At 37.4% G+C, this 10394-nt stretch overlaps 1 non-coding gene across 1 annotated transcript; it reads left to right on the top strand.

Annotated features, from left to right (window-relative positions):
• The first annotated feature begins 3481 nt into the window (after window positions 1-3481).
• Window positions 3482-3588, top strand: LOC121226592 (small nucleolar RNA R71). The gene has a single exon (XR_005924365.1). It is a non-coding gene; the product is annotated as a small nucleolar RNA R71 (small nucleolar RNA).
• Window positions 3589-10394: the final 6806 nt, after the last annotated feature.

Genomic DNA, 10394 nt, shown 5'->3' with positions numbered 1-10394 from the left:
GAATTTAGATAACATTGAGTAATGTTGCGTTTTAAAATGATGAAATGGAGATTTAAGCTTGATAGAATTTTGTTAAGAATGAATGAAAGAATATGTGTATTCGGCTATGGATGTTTGAATAATAAATTAGTGTGGATGCCTTGATGAGTTATGCTCAAATTATAAGTTGAATTTAAAGCTTGTTAAATTGCTCTTAATATTTCCGGATAAGTTACTTAGTTAAGTTTGTTAAATTTGCTCTTAATATTTTCGGATAAGTTACTTAGTTAAGCTTGTTAAATTTTCCCTTATTATTTTCGGATAAGTTACTTGTTAAACAAAATTTTAAAGTACTTAGTTAATTGATACTAGGTTAATGGTGTGTGTATAAATTAATATAAACTTTGTATATGTACTAAAGGTTGTAGATGAATTCGGCCTTGGGAGAAATTTTGGTATAAAATGCTTGAATGTTAATAGATTATTGCTTTAATGACCGAATGTGTCAATGGCTAATGCATGGACTAGTTGATCAATATGTGTTAAAAGGGAAACGTAAATAAATACCTATTTGATGAGCTATATATATATATTCGGCTATATGGTAAAGATAAATATATGAAAATATGATAAGCCTTATGAGTTTTGTGTTTGTGTATGTGAACTAAGTATACAATGAATATTCGACTATAAGCTAGCTTGATGGGACCTTAATAAATTAAATTTTGTTTGAATTAGCTCAAGAGCATAGAGAACCAAGGTTGGATAGGGGAAAAGAGAAAGTAGTTGAATAGCCGAACCGAGATTGTTCGAAAATTTATTCGAGGTAAGTTTTAAGTAGTTAAATAAATATAATACTCGATAATGACATGACAGATTATGAGAATTAAGTATTACTTGTCATATATGTATATGGCCGAATGGCAATTGTAATGGAAGTAAAATGTGATCTGCTTTCATGATCAAATGATAGTGTTAGATGAATATGAGTAAGATGTTACGTGTAAACTATCAAATGTTAAATGTGAGTGATGAAATGAGATAAAAGTGAATAAAATGTAGGATGATATATTCGAATAATGCTTGTACCCAATTTGGTGTGATTGTGTTATATGAAACTTGTTGATTTGAATATCGCACAGTATTATTCGGGCCTTTGAGCCTAGCAAGCTATAATGCCGGTGAGATACTATTCGGGCCTTTGAGCCTAGCAGGCTATAATGCTGGTGAGATACTATTCGGGCTTTCGAGCCTAGAAGGCTATAATGCCGGTGAAATGATATCGGGCTTCGAGCCTAGCAGGTGAAATGCCGGTGAATGAATTCAGGTTTTTAAACCTAGCAAGCTGAATGCCAATGATTTGATAAAAGTCTAAAACTAAGATACCTCGTGTTAGAACGGCAAATGAATACATTCAATACGTTAAGTTGGCCAAGTACGTATTATGTATTTATATGTGAGTATGATTTGAATTGAATCATAAGTGTATAATGTGATACATATGTAAATCAATGTTACATCTATATCTATGATCATGATACATTCGGTCAAGGTGTGAAAGTATGCGAAAATATTCGATTTATTTATGCCATATGAATTCAGATTAAGTGAAATTAGAATGCTAACTGTGCATTATGTGCTTGTGTATATTCGGCCAAATGGTAATATATCTAGAAAATGACCTCTTGAGAAATTGAATAATTGATGTATAATTGAGTTTATTTGTTGCATTACTTAAAACTTAATAAGCTTATGAAAGCTTACTTTGTTTGTTACGCTTCTCTGTTTTAAGATTGTTGACTCCAGTGACCTGCTCGGAAAGGGATCGTCAGCAACTCGTCACATTATCTATCATTTTGGTACTACTATGTTTTGAAGCTAGTATGGCATGTATAGAATAGACTTAAGTGAATGGTATTTTTGAGATGTTGTATATGGGCCATGCGAATATGGCATCTTTTGAATGTTTGTATAAAGTTTTTGAATGCATATAAAAGTTAATGTTCTTATATCAATGTGATTGTACAAATATGGTATTATGGGTTGGTAACACTTCATAACCCATTCCGGCGACGGATACAGGTTATAGGGGTGTTACAGATAGTTCTAGCAGTTGCTAAAAAGGGCCTTTCGAAAATTAAAGGTACGCCACTATCTTCGTCCATGTCTAGAACAACAAAGTCAACTGGGAATATGAATTTATCAATTTTGACAAGCACGTCTTCAATAATACCCCTAGGAAATCTAATTGTTTTATCTGCCAATTGAATACTCATCCTAGTTTGTTTGGGTTTTCGAAGTCCTAGTTGTTTAAACATTTTATAGGGCATGACATTAATACTAGCCACTAAATCAGCCAAAGCATTGTTAGCAGTTAAACTACCAATTAAGCAAGGAATCGTAAAACTCCCTGGATCCTTCAACTTGTTGGGTAGCTTATTCTGTAGAATGGCTGAGCAAACTGTGTTTAGTTCTACATGCGACACATCATCTAACTTTCGTTTATTGACCAAAAGCTCATTTAAAAATTTCACTGCATTTGGTATCTGTGAAAGAACTTCAATAAACGGTAAGTTAATATATAATTTTTTAATAATTTAAGGAATTTACCAAATTATTCGTCCGTGTGGTCTTTCCTTGTCGCTTATGGGTATGGCACACGAGGTTTATACTCTTTGCTTACATCAACCTTACTATTATCTACCATACTGTCTTGCCTCAGTTTTGGTTTATCGTCAACTAACCCTTCATCGCCGTATACAGTAATGGCATGGAGTTGCTCCATTGGGTTAGTTTCAGTGTTACTTGGTAAGCCACCTTGTGGTCGTTCAGAGATCAACTTAGCAAGCTGTCCTATTTGCGTTTTGAGCCCTTGAATTGATACTTGTTGATTTTTAAGTGCAGTTTCAGTGTTCTGAAAACGAGTCTCCGTTACTGAAATAAACTTTGTCATCATCTCCTCATGGTTCAGCTTTTTCTTTTGCTGGTAAGGTTGTTGTTGGAAACCTGGAGGGGTGGTGGTCTCTGATTGCCTTGGCCTCCCCATGAGAAATTGGGATGGTTCCTCCAACCTGCATTATAAGTGTTACTATACGAGTTATTTTGAGGTCTAGAATTATTACCCATATAGTGGACTTGTTCCTCCTTAATGCTAGGGTTGAAGGATGGATACTTTGTGCTGTGCACTCCTCCTTTATTTGAATCACACCTCATCACTGGATGTACCTGAGTAGAACCATACAAACCATCAATCTTTTTATTTAAAAGTTCTATCTGGTTAGATAGCATAGTGACCGTGTCGAGGCTGAAAACACCAGCTGCTTTTGTCGGCTTTGTTCTCATGAATTGCCACTGATAGTTATTTAGTTACATCTCTTCAATAAATTTGTAAGCCTCTTCAGGTGTTTTGTTGTTTAAAGTTCCACTGGCAGCTGCATCGATTAGTTGTCTTGTTGAGGGGTTCACATTGTTGTAAAAAGTCTAAACCTGCAGCCATAGAGGTAACCTATGGTGAGGGCACCTTCTCAATAAATCCTTGTATCTCTCCCATGCATCATAAAGAGTTTCTAGATCTATCTGCCCAAAAGAAGAGATATCATTCCTTAATTTATCCATTTTAGCCGACAGAAAATATTTAAGTAAAAATTTTTTAGTCATTTTTTCCAAAGTGGCGATTGACCCTCGTGGTAATGAGTTCAACCACTGTTTAGCCTTATTCCTTAATGAAAAGGGAAATAACTGAAGGCGAATGGCATCGTTAGAAACACCATTAATCTTAAAAGTGTCATAGGATTCCAGAAAATTTGCTAAATGAGTGTTTGGATCCTCGTGTGGCAAACCATCAAACTGAACAAATTGTTGTATCATTTGAATAGTGTTAGGTTTCAGTTCAAAATTATTTGCAGCAATAGCAGGTCTAACTATACTCGATTCAGTTCCTGTTAGAGTAGGTTTAGCATAATCATATATAGTACGAGGAGAAGGATTCTAATTTACTGGATTTGCAGTAACCACAGGGGGTTGCGGATTATTCTGATTATCAGCCATCTCCTCGGTTGTAGTTGAATATCGCCCTCTCGCTCTTCCTCTATGTATTGTAGGCTTCGTCTTATTTCTCTTCGGTTTCTACGAGCTGTGCTCTCGATCTAACTATCAAAAAGCAAAGGTCCTGACGGGTTTCTTCTAGTCATAAATTATAAAAACCTACCAGAAGTAAATAAAAGAAAATTTAATAATTAAAACAAAAACAAAATTAAATTGCAATAAAAATAAAAGATGGAAAAATTAATAAAAATTAAGCGTTCCTAATATCTTAGTCCCCAGCAACGGTGCCAAAAACTTGATGGTCATGAAACTAACTAAAACTTCGACTAAGGCAAGTGCACTTATCGAATAGTAGTATAGTTATGGTGAGATCGGGAATATCGTATCCACGAGGATGAAAAGTACTAGTAATTACTATCTTTTTATTATCTAGCCTAAGAATTAAAGGATGTTTTTGAACTAAAACTAATTATCTAATTAACTAAGATTATGACAGAGATTAAAGTTGGAAAATACTTTTTAAAAGACCGACGGAGAAGACAATACCCAAGGAAGAATCCACCTAGACTTCACTTATTACTTCTGAATTAGACGATTTATTCACTTGACTTAATTCGTAGAAATCCCTAGTTTATGTTATTATCTCTCTCGAGACTAAAAACAACTAACTCTAGGTTGATTAATCAAAATCTCTTCCTAATTAAAACCCCTGTTGTCGCATTAACTCGATCTATAGATTCCCTTATTAGATTTGACTCTAATCCGACAGATTTATGTTGTCCTATCTCTAGGATTGCATGTAACTCCGCTTAATTATGAATGATCTACTCTTAAACAGGGACTTCTGCTCCACTGAATAAGCACATCAAAAACCTGAATTACTATCCTGGAATATTAAAGCAAGAATTAGAACTTACAATTAAGAATAAGAACAAGTATTTATTAAAAATAAGAACAAGTATTTATCATATAATTCAAATAGAAATAAGATTTGTCTTAGGTTTCATCTCTCTTAGGTATTTAGGAAGTTTAGTTCATAATAATGGAAAACATCTTAAAATTGGGAAAACAACAAAACATAAAGAAACCAAAGAACTTTTAAGGAAATTGAATGGAGATCTTCAGTTTTGAAGTAGATCCTGCTTCTGAGCTAATTCCGATGGCTATCCTTGAGTATTTTCTACCTTCTACTCTGTGTGCCCCCCTTGATCCTCTTCTAGGGTGTTTATATAGACATTGGAATGCCCAAAATAGCCCAAAATTGGCCTTTTCCAAATAGAATTAGACTTTGGCTCGACAGGGACACGGCCGTGTGCCACGCGCGTGTGAAGGTGTTCAGGCCGTGTGTAATTCTGAGTTGGTTTTTAGTTGACACAGCTATGACACACAAGCATGTGGTCTGCCCGTGTGTATTAAACGGGCGTGTGGATTACCCGTGTGGAAGTGTCTAGGCCATGTGAAACACTGAATTAGGCGCATTTTGTTTGTTTTTGGCCTGTATCTTACTCTTTTCACTTCCCTATGCTCGCCTAAGTATAAAACATGAATTTAAAGGATTAGGAGCATCAAATTCAATGAAACCAAGGAAAAAAATCATCCATAAATATGCCAAGCATGGGATAAAAATATGTATATATTATGGTTTATCAGCAGGTCTTGGGTGAAATTTTGGGTGAGAAATGAAGCTAGTAATGGTTTCATTTTGTCCAACAGGCAAACACACAGGCATGTGTCTAGACTGTGTGTGACACATAGCCTGGTAACATGGGCATGTGGTTAGGCTGTGTGTCCCTTGCACCTTAATTTTGAGAAACAAAATGCTCAGAATTAAGCATACGGGCAGAGACACGGGCGTATGTCTTAGCTGTGTGCGCTACACGGCCTAGAACACGGGCGTGTGTCTTGGCGTGTGAAACCTGTATCTATTTTCGAATTGAATTAATTAATGACCTGGTCTAGCACACGGGCGTGTGGCATGGTCGTGTGCACAAGTCAGAGAGTTACATGGGGTCCAACATGGCCTCCACCATGGGCATGTCCCAGGGTCACACGGGCGTGTGACCCCTGCATCTTGGAAATTTTTGAAAAATTGTAAAAAATTCTTCGAGTTTTCAGTTAAGTCTTGACTTGATTCTAATGCTCATTTTGGGCCTCCATGGTCTAGTTAATGGACGTTTTGGATGATTTCAGTTAATGAATAGTGTTTTACATAAATTATTTAAAAATTGTTTTGAAAGTTTTGGTAATGCTCCGAAACCTTGTTTCGAAGATAGATACGGGTTAGGGGTGTTACAGGAAAGGGACATCATCAGTGAAGTCCTCATGCTTATCTTAAAGGTCAGAATGAGATAATCGGTATTGCGAAGGATCCACTCCACGCAGTCACTCGATCATCCTCATATGACTCATACTGGATAATCCCTATGTAGACATCTGTCCAACTAGTGCAAGGGAGTAGGACTGCTCCGGTGTGTTGAGGATGCCAATGTGCCGTGTGAGGCAAGTCACGTAAGGGCCTAAGTAGATAGGACCCTTCCTACTGCGCTTTGTCTAATGGTGGACAACTAGGGTGATGGAATAAGTAAGATTAAAGGTGTGCCCTGTGGGCATGCTCCATAGAAAATAAGCGTCGGTTGTACGGACAACGTTGGTTTTCTCCCTCCGATTAGTCAAAGTGTAAGCCAAGATGGCATGAATATAGCATAAGGCCGGAGGTAGGGAGGTCTCCTTGGATCAACTCGCATCATAAGGTGTCGTACTCAGAGTAAGGTCTACCCAACATAGAGAACATGAGTAGTGGATGTGCCGGTATAAAGTGAAAAAGCTCTCGACACTCATGAACTCGTCAGTGTTGAGTTCTAATGCAGCTCCGAACTCCGGGATGCTTATGTGATGCATCGTGCCACTGAGTCTAAAAGTAATAGTGTCTGGCTCATTGTGTGTCACATCACTTGCTGTAAGAGGAATGTTGAATAAAACTCGAGAGTAAGCTTCGAGTAGGTGGGCTCGATGATGGAGAAGAATCGATCTTAAGAAGGTGTAGCAATGATGGCGCGGACTCGATCAGCAAACTGGACTTGTTCTAAAGCGGTCCAATCAACAAATCGACCTAATCCAAACGACTGTTGTCGGATCTGCTGAAATAGGTCCTCCTAGGGACCTTGTGGAAACCGTAAAAATGGAATACGAGTATTGAAAGAAGTGTACGAGGAGGAGGTTGCGCCTGGAGTCTTCCGCTTCTTTGAAGCGGGGACAACGACCTTGGATTTTTTGCATGTGTTCGTCATGGTGTACCTGGAAGGTAGAACAGTCCAAAATCCAAAAACAGTAAATTAAGTATCACCAACGAAACAAATAGAGAGGTTGACAAATCAACGTGGGAATTAAAATTCGGCTAGCAACCCTCTCATCAAAATTCAATCTTCCTAAATAGAAAATATACTCCTAAAAGAATATGTACTAATACCTAATCATGCAAAAACCATGAACTTAAGCGGTTATGATTCCAACTAGAAGTTATAAAAAAATAATAAAGGAAAAAAAATAAATTAAACTAAATGAGAAACTAAAAGACAAATAATGAAATAATAATAATAATAATCAAAAGAGTAAAACAAATAATAATAAAAAACAAAACCCTAACATAATCAACTACTAACATAACCACAAGAATACTAAAATGACTTATAATTATAACAGTAATAAGATTAAGGAATAATAATAACAAAAATAAACAGAGTAAAACAAGAATGAGAAAATCAAAATTAATCAACAAGAACCAAACTTTTCAGAACAATGATAATAATGAAAATGAAAATAATAAAAAGGATCATAAGAATAATAATAAAATTAATGATAATAAACTAAGAATAAAAAAATAAAGAAAATATAAAAATAAAAAAATATTAATAAGAAAAAATATGAAATAAAAATAAAAAAGAACAGAGGAAAAGGGGCAAACGGTAGGGTACAGTAGTGCGGTCGGTAATGGTGATTGGAGACGCGGTGGGGAGAGGAGGTTTGGTCGTTGGGGAGGCATGTCGGAAGAAGAAGAGGAAGGGAAGGGGCTTGCGTGTTGAAGGGAGAAAGGGGGTCGGAAGTGGCATGTAGGGGTGCGAGATGTAGGGTGTGGAGTGGTTAGGGGCGAGGGTGGGTTTGCGCAGTGGCGAAGGAACAAGAAAGAGGGGAAAGGGGAGAGGGGAAAGGGGAGAAGGTGTAACACCCCTTACCCGAGTCCGAGGTCAGGACTGGGCATGAGGCATTACTTGACTTAACCGTATGCATACAATCATTTTCGAGTTATGAAAACTAGGTCAAACTTAAAACTTTTCTCTTTTAATCTAAAAGTTCTTAATATGGGCCTATGAGGCCCAAATCACATTTTAGAAATAACCCGGGATTAATCCCAACATCTTTGAAAACTTTGCAAAATTCCACTTGAAGCAGGGCACACGCCCATATGGAAGGGCAACACACCCGTGTGGCCATTATGACATCGTTGTGCTAAAGGCCTGTGTGGTTCACATGGCCTAAGCACAACGGGACACACCCGTGCCCCGAGCCTGTGTGAATTAAATTCCAATTTTGAACCTAAAGGGGTTTTCACAAGGCCTGACACACGCTTGTGTCCATGGCCCGTGTCTATGGTCTGTGTCCCTCACACGACCATGACACGCCCGTGTCTAAAAACCCTGACATTCTGTTTCTAAAGTCAACAACAATTTAGGGCACACGGCCTAGGCACACACCCGTGGCTAGAGGCCGTGTACTACACACGGCTGAGACACACAGCGGTGTCTCTGCCTGTGTGTTTACTGCCATGCATACTGACTTGCAAATTCGAGGTGCAGGGGACACAGGCCGAACAACACGCCCATGAGGCTGACCGTGTGTCATACACGGCCTAGACATACGTCCGTGTGTCTACCCGTGTGGATGATATAAGGCTATTTACCAAGCCCTTCGCCACCCTAAAACACCATCTAACACCATTTCTCATACCAAAATCTAACATAACATGATTTCTCAACCAAGCAACCACAACTAAGATCTATATACATTTCATTTATTCAACCACACCAACCACATTCACAAAAGGTTTTCTTGCATTCATATAATAACTTTCAATATCGACCATTTTTCATGACCTTATACAAAATGAGTCAGGTATTAAATTAAGCCAACACATTTGGCCAATTAACAATGGAAAAAAACTCAAAAGTCAAGATCCTATACATGCCATAATCAAAATAAAAGAACTAACTATACCAAGTGCTTCAGATGATAGTGTGGCTAGCTTCTCCGACATATGCGATGATTCACGGGCTACTTTGACGGCACTATAAGAAAATGGAAAGGAAAAAGGGTAAGCATAAAGCTTAGTAAGTTGTATGAAAATAAACATCAACTAATTATCATACAAAAATATACTCATAACATTTCATATCTTGTCCATGAATATAATGAATAGACATAAGTACAACTTACTTATCACCATCCAATACAATTCATATGGCATATATTGAGCCCACATCTAATACATTTCAAGTAGGTACCTGTACCACTCACCACATGGTCATAACTTTTCTCATTTTGATACAAATCATAAATCTTTCATTGAATTATTTAGAATATTATCGATACTAAAATACCCCGAACCTGGGATAAGATGCCGACGCTATGTCCCAGACATCGTCTTACACTGACTAGCACATTAAAATCGATGCCGTGTCCCAGACAGGTCTTACATTGACTTTCATATATCAAGGCCGATGCCATGTCCCAGATAGGTCTTACACTAGCTCTCATCTATTGGTGTCGATGCCATGTCCTAGATATGTGTTACACTAACACACAACAAGTTAATGCCATGTCCCAGATAGGTCTTACACTAGCTTGTATATCTCGAGGTTGATGCATGTCCTAGACATATCTTACACTGACTCTCGTCTAAATGTCGATGCATGTCCCAGACATCTCTTACACTGGCTCTCATAATATGGCCGATGCATGTCTCAGACATGTTTTACACTGGCTCACATACCACCCAATGTCATGGTACGAATATCCAAGTCTATTCCAAATGTTCAACCGGAAGTCTTTATTACATTAATTTCTCGACATGCATTCTCATAATCATAATCCAACAATTCATGCAATATCAATTCAATCATACATCATAGCAATATAGTTGCACTATTAACATACAACTTACCTCGGATTACAAAATGTAGGCGACTAGACGATTTAATCTACTTACTTGGCCTTCCCTCAATCTAGGTTCGGATTTTGTATTTCTTGATTTGTGAGGGTTACAAGCTGCTGAAATTTTCAAGCTTTCAAACCTCTATTTTGCTAGTGTTTTTCGGTGG

Source organism: Gossypium hirsutum, chromosome A03 (genome assembly GCF_007990345.1).
Source record: "Gossypium hirsutum isolate 1008001.06 chromosome A03, Gossypium_hirsutum_v2.1, whole genome shotgun sequence".
Lineage (NCBI taxonomy): Eukaryota > Viridiplantae > Streptophyta > Magnoliopsida > Malvales > Malvaceae > Gossypium > Gossypium hirsutum.
Note: the sequence above shows the minus strand (reverse complement) of the source record. Positions and strands in the feature narration are given on the sequence as shown.